Source organism: Bufo gargarizans, chromosome 11 (genome assembly GCF_014858855.1).
Source record: "Bufo gargarizans isolate SCDJY-AF-19 chromosome 11, ASM1485885v1, whole genome shotgun sequence".
In the NCBI taxonomy this organism is placed as follows: Eukaryota; Metazoa; Chordata; class Amphibia; order Anura; family Bufonidae; genus Bufo; species Bufo gargarizans.
In genome coordinates this window covers 57837716-57847883 of record NC_058090.1, presented here as the reverse complement: position 1 = coordinate 57847883, position 10168 = coordinate 57837716, and positions in this window count along the sequence as shown.

The window sequence follows — 10168 nt, the reverse complement described above, 5'->3', positions numbered from 1 at the left end:
TTCAGTTCTCTGTACACCGTGATATACGGAGTATGGACTATGAAGTTTATGAAATGGGGCTGCATAAGCAGGGCGTACTGGCAGGAGGGCATATTGCTGCTCTTGCCCGTGCCCCCGGAGGTTTACTAACTCCTGGCATAGCACATAGGTACTCTGTACCCATGTACTATGCCAGGATTAGATGAGTGGATCAGCAGTGTTGCCAACCAGAATTCTTCCTTTTTTCTGGACAACTTATCCCAAAATCATGAACAGCCAACATTTTTTTATGGACAGAATTTGAAACCATAAAGAATGATAAAAATTTCAAGTTACACATGTCTATCTATAGCTCAATATACTGATAAGAATGTATTACCAGAATTTCTTTTAATATGTAAAATGATGATAATTACCACCCAAATAATCTAATTAGGTACCACCAGCCTGAAAAAAAAATCATGGACACATCTATTTTTTTCACGGACACAGGGAAAAAGTAGCTATTTTTACTGTCTGGACGGTTGGCAACCCTGCGGAGCAGGCTGGTGGTGGTGTAATAGTGCCAATTGGCCATCGTTTAAATGCCACAGGCTACCTGAGCATTGTTTCTGACCATGTCCATCCCTTCATGACCACCATGTACCATCCTCTGATGGCTACTTCCAGCAGGATAATGCACCATGTCACAAAGCTCAAATCATTTCAAATTGGTTTCTTGAACATGACAATGAGTTCACTGTACTAAAATGGCCCCCACAGTCACCAGATCTCAACCCAATAGAGCATCTTTGGGATGTGGTGGAACGGGAGCTTCGTGCCCTGGATGTGCATCCCTCAAATCTCCATCAACTGCAAGATGTTATCCTATCAATATGGGCCAACATTTCTAAAGAATGCTATCAGCACCTTGTTGAATCAATGCCACGGAGAATTAAGGCAGTTCTGAAGGCAAAATGGGGCTAATCTACAGGCAGCAAGTCATAGAGCAGGAGGAGCTGAGCAGACTGATATAGTTTTATGGGAAAAGAGTTATCAAAAATTGAACTTTTATTTTAGAATACCTGCTCATTCTGGCCTTTAATGTCAGAGGCGGTCCTATCAGTGATTGACAGCCTTCTCCCTATTCCCTTCTATACAGAGAGAGCTGTCAATCACTGATAGGAACACCTCCTTGACTTCAACACCCAGAATGAGCACGCATTTTAATGAATTAAGTTTTACTGAATGTTTTCCCATAAAACTATGTATCAATCTGCTCAGCTCCTCCTGCTCTATGACCTGCTGCCTACAGCTCAGATGCCATGTTTTTAACGTGACAAGTTCTTTGGGGGCAATTTTTTTTAATTACTGCATTGTAATTATTGTGAGCTAATAATAATTTTTTCAATTGGTCTTTATTAACAATATGGAATCCTTTTTCTGTACAGAGCTGACATGCTCTACTAGCTGCCTCCGTCATCTGAGGAGCAGACGAACTCCTTATCTCTGCTCTCTCACATCATAAACACTCATTATAGCTCAATCCTTATTTTACTGATAAGAATGTGGCTGAATGTGTGTGTTTATGACCTCTCAGTAGTTTAGAAATAAGGGTAATTAGATGACTGGCACAAAGTGAAAGTGAAAGTACCAGTCACACAGTTAGAAAAACAATTAACCCTTTGTGACTGAATGGCTCAATATTTTTAATAAAGGCCAATTGAAAATATGATTTTTAGCCAAAAATAAGTTTAGTGCAATCATAAAAATAAATTGACTCCAAAGGTGTACATATCCTTTAAGTATATGGTGCTGAGTCGGTAAAAAAATGCAGTCAGCATATTGATTGAGAAATGACAATTTGGTAGAAAAAAATAATATTTTAAGAGTGGGTCTTGTATGCGTGCGGTAGGCTAAAAATACGTTATTGGAGAGAGAAAAATGACGGATTGGATGTGTACCTTCTGGATACAAAGTAAGGAAATAAAGGGGTTGTCGCACTTCAGCAAATGGCATTTATCATGTAGAGGAAGTTATTACAGGGCACATACTAATGTCTTGTGATTCTCCATATTGCCTCCTTTGCTGGCTGGATTCATTTTCCATCACATTATACACTGCTCATTTTCAGGGGTTATGACCACCCTGTAATCCAGCAGTGGTGGTCGTGCTTGCACACTATAGGAAAAAGCACCGGCCTCTCTGGTGGCTGGAACACGCATATGCACACATGTGGGTCACCTCGTATCTATGCTGCAGCAGTGGCCAACTTTCTCTACAGGATAAATGCCATTTGCAGTAGTGAGACAACCCCTTTAATACTTTTTGTTCAGATGATATTATGTTCTCCTTTCTTTCCTTCCTTAACCACGTGGATTCCAAAAGAAAATATACTGTTCCTCAAACAATACTGGCATTGCATGTGTTAACTCAGCAATTTCTGTTCTTCACCCCAGCCATGGTACAGGTATGCCGACCTTAGATATTGCCACCCTTCTATCTGGTTGCACACTCGCATACACTGCAATTAAATGTCTGTGTAGAACACAGAGATCAATAGCAATAAGCAGAGCTGGGCCCATCTATCCCCTCATCATACCCCTCTACATATCCCCCCCGCCAGCCTCTTCTTCCACCCCCCAAGCAAATGTGCAAGAGAAGCAGCTCAGGATGTCATCAATCACCACTGGCGGTGACAGCGCGCCTGGGCTCACCAATGCTTGGATGTTTTAATAAGGCATCCATTAAAGCCCTCAAATAAATTGCAATTTGAAAACAGAAGAGGATCCAGGCCAAGTTTTTCTCATCCATCTTCCTGCGTGTCGTGTAATGTAATTGCGTTGTTAATTTAGCCAGGAACTTTCTCAGTATGCTGTTCCAGTGTCACTGCATTATTTCCCAGGAGACGGTGTATGCCACTGACAGTGTATATATGGGGATGAATGTACATAGTGTTTGTCAATTTACATGGAGAAGTCAATAAGTGGCGTAAAAAGCCCAAAGTGATGCTACATGTAACTAAAGAAAGTTGTTTATGTAAAAATATACTACTGGAAAATGAAAAAAAACACATCTAAAACACAATTCAATTGAGCTGAGATTGAAAAAGTATAAACTGCTAGTGGTGCTTAGTCAATGATCACACAACTAAGGTGGTGCACCCTTTAGTTTGGGTTCTGCAGCAGGGTGTATGTGGTGACATTAATACGGGGAGCATCTCATCGTGCTGTGATACAGGCTGCCACTGGTATGGGTCGTACAGATGCTGGATATCCTCCTGCAGTTTGTTTTTCTAAAGAGTTTCTAAGCTCTTTCAACTTGGATCCATAGTTCAGCCAAGGTGGTTGTTGGCTGCTTTACTATTGGAGATCCAGTTTGAGACATTCTCAGCGGGGGAGAGATCTGGTGATCGAGCTGGCCAGAAAAGCTGCAGGTTGTGCAGTGTGGGCAGCATTATCGTGTTGGAGCACAATGTCTATTAACTAAGGGCTCATGCACACAACCTTATGTTTGTTCCACATCCAATCCACATTCTTTGCAGGTCATAAGCGGACCCATGTCATTTCAATGGGACTGCAAAAGATGAGGACAGCACACAGTGTGCTGTCTGAATCTGCATGTCCGTTCTGTGGCCCCACAAAAAAAAAAAAAAACATGTCCCATTCTTGTCAGTTTTGCGTTCTGTTACGTGTGCATGAGCCCTAAGTGAAAAAAGCAGTCAGGTCCTTCTACAACATTTCTATTGGATTTATGGTATGCAGGTTTCTGCATGCAGTTTTGAAAGCCAAAACCAGGAGTGAATTCAAAAAAGAGGACACATCATATCTGGCCATTACATTTCTTCTCCTTTTAAGATACGTTCCTGATATTGGTGTTTAAAACTGCATACACACTTTGACCTGACCTTTCCTAAACTTTAACAGTATTCTTCTTTAACCATTCTGATAGAATGACTTCTGTGCTTAGGGTCGTTGTCTTCCTGCATGACCTATATTCTCTTGAGATTCAACTCAAGGACAAATGTCCTGACATTTTCCTTTAGAATTTGCTGGTATATTTCAGAATTCATTGTTTCATCAATGATGGCAAGCTGTCCTGGCCCAGATGCAGCAAAACAGGTCCAAACTATGATACTACCACCACTATGTTCCACAAATGGGATAACATTTTTATGTTGGAATGTGGTGTTTTCCTTTCTGCAAAGCTAACACTTCTCATTTACACCAAAAAGTTATTTTTGGTCTCATCCACCCACAAAACATGGTTCCAATAGCTTTCTGGCTTGTCCAGGTGATTTTTTGTAAACTGTAGACGGGCAGCAATGTTTATTTTGGAGAGCAGCAGCTTTCTGCTTGCAATCTTACCATGTACGCCATTGTTGTTCAGTGTCCTTCTGATTAGCTAATGTGAGAAAGCCCTTTAGCTGCTTAGAGGTTACCTTGTGTTCCTTTGTTACCCAAACAGAGCAGGTTGAACAAAGTCTGACCAATTTGCCATAAAACTAAAGGTCCTTTTATATGGACCGATTATCAGGCAAATTATTGGGGATGAGCGTTTGTATAAATGCACATTCCTGATAATCTGCTTGTGTTAAAGGTGCCAGCAATTATCCAATGAATTAACAAATGCTCATTCATCTGTTGATCATTTGGTTCTGCCATGGAAAATCGTCAATTCTGTGCAGCATATTGTTCTGCCAGTACAACAATCTGCTGCACAGGAGTAATGATTTTCCATTGGGACAAGCAATCGCTATATCAATTGATTGTCCCCATACAGCAGAGGTGATTGCTCCATGTAAATGCAGCTCTCATCTCCACTGATGATTTGACAGATATCAGGAGTGTCTGCTTCATTACCGATAATCTGCCTGATCATCTTTATGTGTAAAAGGAAACTAAGGGAGTAATTTGCAAACAGATATACACCACTCTTTGGTGTATAGCTGCGCAGATTGCTGCGCAAAGGTTATTTGCTCCACAATCTGTGACCTTTCCCCGCTCACGCCAGGTCTAAAAAAGGGGGCGAGATGAGACATAATTCCGACCACCTCTGGCCAGGAAACCGCAGAGCGCTCCTGCTCTCTGCTGTTTTAGTAGCTCTCATTGTCTTGTATGAGAGCTACTGAAACAGCGTAGCACAGCAAGATATACTGTTTCCCTAACTCAGAAACAGTATAGCTTGCTGTCCTATGCTGTTTCAGTAGCTATCATGCACGGCAGAGTACCAGAGCGCGCTGCTGTTTCCCAGCCGGGAGGTGGTCAAAACTGTGTATCATATCACCTTAGTAACAGCGAGAGGAGACAACCCCGTTTAAGGTTGTTATACAGTCAAACCCAGGCTGGTCAGCCAATCAAAGACTAGGGACACAAGCCATTCAGTGCTAGAGGTTGACATCCAATCAGAGGTGTAGGCATGGAATTTAATCCTTTCTCTGCCAAGGCCGTATCTCAAAGGTCTTTGGAGGGTGGTACTTCAATAGTCAAGGACATATCTCATACATCTTTGCCACTGATGGCTGAAACTCAGGCTGTGTAGCAGTATTACAATCTAAGTTTTAAAAGACCAGGATCAGGGTTTACAGGACTTAGAAATGGGTCCCAATGAGGGCTGGATATACATGCATCTCTGACTTCTGAACCGATATCTGAAGGCTACTGTATACCTCCCAATCAGGGGGCATAACTACAAATGACTGGGCCCCATAGCAAATTTATAAATGAGCCCTCCCACAGAAACTTTCCCACAACTCCAACGGGCAACTGCTACATTTGGAGCTAGATCACCTCCTGATCCACACTGTTGGGTTCCAGCTCCACTGCAAGCTCTGCAAGTCCCAGGTCTCCCCTCATCAATATCCATCAATTATTATTATTATATTATTATTATTATTATTATTTATATATATTATCATATATTATTAGGGCATCAGTACTGTTAACCAAAACAAGCAATGCAACAGCTCACTGCAAACCAAATAAAGTACAAAATTGCATCATAATATCAAATGCTGAACTAATAAGTTAGAGATACTTGGCAAATCGTTTTGTACAAAATTATTTGAGCCCGTCTGCCGAACATCAAGACAATCTCTAGTTAGACGGGTTCCTAACACTAAATATACCTGATTTGTGCCATAGCGGTTACCATATAATTCAGAAAGTGCAGGTTCCGCATGCATGCTGGATCCGCCTGAATTTCTGTCATTTTCGGTGCCAAAATGGCCTCCATTATATCCAGGGAAAGCAGTTACCAGCATGCACGCCGGGCCCACTCCACACCACCCCTGGCGCCACATGGTCACCAAGGACTGCAATGAGAGTCCACACACTATCTCTCTCCTGGTGCCAGATGGCTTCAGTGAGTGAGGGGGAGCGGGCCAGGCTATATACTAACACTAATTAAAATCAACCTGTGGGACAGACGAGCTGGTCAGGAGTGCACGACTGAGGAGGCAGCCACACCTCCAGCACAAGCTATTATTAGGGCATCAGTACGCATTATGGATGGGGGGTATAAGAGGAGTGAACTACAACCCTTAGCATGACCAGACTATTATAATAGGCTATTGGGGGACATTACATGGAATGAGTACAAGGAAAGAACTACAACTCCTAGTATTTGATAACTTATAGAGGAGGAGAAACCACTGACCTCTCCTCCACGCACAGCACAGAAGCTCCATCCCCTCACATTGTAACATCCTTTACCACCTGTCCTCTGCACTGCTGAGCACCCCGCTTCCCCCGTGTGCAGTGGTGGGCACAGACAGAGTCTGTGTACTGTGCCAGTGCCACTATAGTGTATACAAGCCGGGGGGGGGGCCTGCTACTGCAGGTGGTGGGCCCTGAAAGTAAATAATGTGTCCTTCTCCTGGTGTTGCCATCCTGGACCCCCTGCTGGTGCAGGCCCTGTGGTAGCCACTATAGAGCTGTTTTGAGTTTGTTGGCTGTAGTTCTGCTCAGTAATCTCTGTAATTTACATTACAGAATCAAAGTAATGCATGGATGTGCATTTTTTCCCATTTAAAGTTATACTGGTTACAGAATACAATATACTGTATAATGTAATGTTATGAAGGACGTTTAGGTTTATTAGTCGTCTTTTGTTTCTATCAATGTACAAATTTCCAAAAGAAATGAAATATACTATAATACAACCTTTCCCTTATGAGTCCTATTATTATAAACAACACAGCTTCTCAGCATCTGAAACGTAATATGAGAATGAAAGGATCTCACGGCTCTGCTTGGCCTTTAACAATCACTTTCTAGACCAGGAAAATCAGAAGAGCGTGCAGCATGCTATGATGTACCTCCTGAAGAAAGGTATGATCTGGGATGTAAGACGCTTGGATTGATCCTGCTTTTATGTATAGTATTGTTTACTCCCAGTAGTGCTCGGTTCTATAGGTTTTTGCTTTTGAAAAAAAATCTATGATATTTGAATTCATACTGGAAATTGAAGCCGCAGTAGATACAATTCAATTATAAACTAATCACGAACTTCACAAAAATTATTGTGCCAAATAAAATCTGAGGTTTTGGCGAGTCGCTTTGGACGAATTGCAGAAGCGTGCTCACCGTTTTACTTTTAAAATTCAGTACATTAGCGAGGAAAATAGGACAGGGGGGATGAATACAGAGAATCACATGACCCTGGGCAGGGCCCCAGACAGCAGGCTTGCCCACAATCCTTTGCAGGCGGCCTGACAGCAAATCAGGAGGTAGGATATTGGCTGGTCTATCAGGTTCTGTGCTAGCTGTGAAGCACCAGGGCCGTTTCTTGGGGAGGGCGGGCGGGCCGGGCAGCCACCCGGGGCGCTGTCAGAAGGGGGGCGTCGGCAGGGCACAGCAGGAGATGAGCGCTGCACTTCCATTGAGGAAACGCTCACTCATCTCCAAAGTCATCTCATCTGTATCGCCGACCTCGGGATGGCTATACCAATGTCTGTAATGCGGCAGGGCAGGGAGAGGTGTGTCCCCTCCCTGTTCCTCTGATAGGCTGCCAGCACTAGGCCGGCAGCCTATCAGAGGCCGGTGCAGGCGGCGCGATGACATCATCGCGCCTCCTGAGCCAGCGAGGGACACAGGCCGGAAGAGGCTGCATCGCATCCTGGAGGAGGTAAGTATACGTTTTTTTGGGGGGGGTTTATATGTAAAAATGACAATCCTGGCACATAAGGGGGGCTGCTGGCACATACATAAGGTGGGCTACTGGCACATAAGGGGGGCTTCTGGCACAGACATAAGGGGGGCTGCTGGCACAGACATAAGGGGTGCTGCTGGCACAGACATAAGGGAGTCTACTGGCACATAAGGGGGCTTCTGGCACAGACATAAGGGGGCTGCTGGCACAGACATAAGGGGGGCTACTGGCACATAAGGGGGGCTTCTGGCACAGACATAAGGGGGGCTGCTGCACAGACATAAGGGGGGCTGCTGGCACATAAGGGGGTACTGGCTACTGGCACATAAGGGGGGCTGCTGGCACAGACATAAGGGGTCTACTGGCACATAAGGGGGGCTACTGGCACATGATAGGAGGCTACTGGCACATGATAGGAGGCTACTGGCACATAATAGGGGGGCTACTGGCACATGATAGGGGGCTACTGGCACATGATGGTGGGGAGCTCTTATTACTGGCACATGATTGGGGGGCATCTATGGGGGCACATCTTACTGGCACATGATATGGGGGCACATCTTACTGGTACATGATTGGGGGCATCTATTGGGGCACTTATTACTGGCACATTATTAGGTGGCACTATAGGGACATCTACAGAGACTAAAAATAAGGGGTATTTTTATATAGGGGCTCTGTATAGGGGCATTTTATACTGGGACACATTATGGTGGGTACTATGGGGAAGGGGGAGAGGAGCACTATGGGGTCATCTACGGGGGCACTGAGAAGGGGTATTTTGTATTGGCACAATATGGGGACATTAGCTCAACTGGGGGCATTACAAAGGGGTATGTTTTGCACATTATAAGGATAATTATTACTACTGGGGGGCATTATGGTGGGCTTTATTACTCACCTATGGTATGACCCCCTAGTAGCAGCACCAGCCACTCCCTGCTCTGCTATCCCTCTGCCCCTTAATCCTTATTATGAAATCTTTCTCATTAGGATAAAACACAACATCAGCTCCGCCGAGCCCCCGGCCAAGTGTTGAAGTGGCGTCCGAGATCCCCAAGGGCCAAGTAATTGTAAGTTTTCATCTGAAATATGTTCATGTTATACACATATAACATACACCGTGCCACACAATATACAGTATACCGCTACACTGTGTAGGGGTTAGGCTCCATTCACACATCTGCAAAATGGGTCCACATGCATTCCGCAATTTTGGGCCTAATATAGGGGCTGGGGGGGGGAGTTTTTTTGACACTCGCCCTGAGAGAAACTTTACATGGAAACTGCACTGTGAAGCACAGACGCCATTCTAAGGTCAGCCTCTAATGTGAGAGGATGTGTCTGCCATGTCTCTGATAGACACCAATTACAGACACAAGCCATCTTAGAATCTTGCAGGAATAGTGTAGTGATATATTTAGTTAGGTAGACTGTATTACTAGGTAGAAAGTCAGCTTTTATCATTAGGGACAGTATAGGGGCAGTTAATGTACTAGGACTGGGTATCTTATGGATTTATGCACAAACTGGTCATAAAATGTGATCTGATTTTCATCTAAGTCACAACAATAGACAATCACAGTCTGCTGAAACTAATAACACACAAAGAATTAAATGTTACCATGTTTTTATTAAACACACCATGTAAACATTCACAGTGCAGGTGGAAAAAGTATGTGAACCCTTAGACTAATGACATCTCCAAGAGCTAATTGGAGTGAGGTGTCAGTCAACTTGAGTCCAATCAATCAGATGAGATTGGAGGTGTTTGTTACAGCTGCCCTGCCCTATAAAAAACACACACCAGTTCTGAGTTTGCTTTCACAAGAAGCATTGCCTGATGTGAATGATGCCTCGCACAAAAGAGCTCTCAGAAGACCTACGATTAAGAATTGTTGACTTGCATAAAGCTGGAAAGGGTTATAAAAGTATCTCCAAAAGCCTTGCTGTTCATCAGTCCACGGTAGGACAAATTGTCTATAAATGGAGAAAGTTCAGCACTGCTGCTACTCTCCCTAGGAGTGGCCATCCTGTAAAGATGACTGAAAGAGCACAG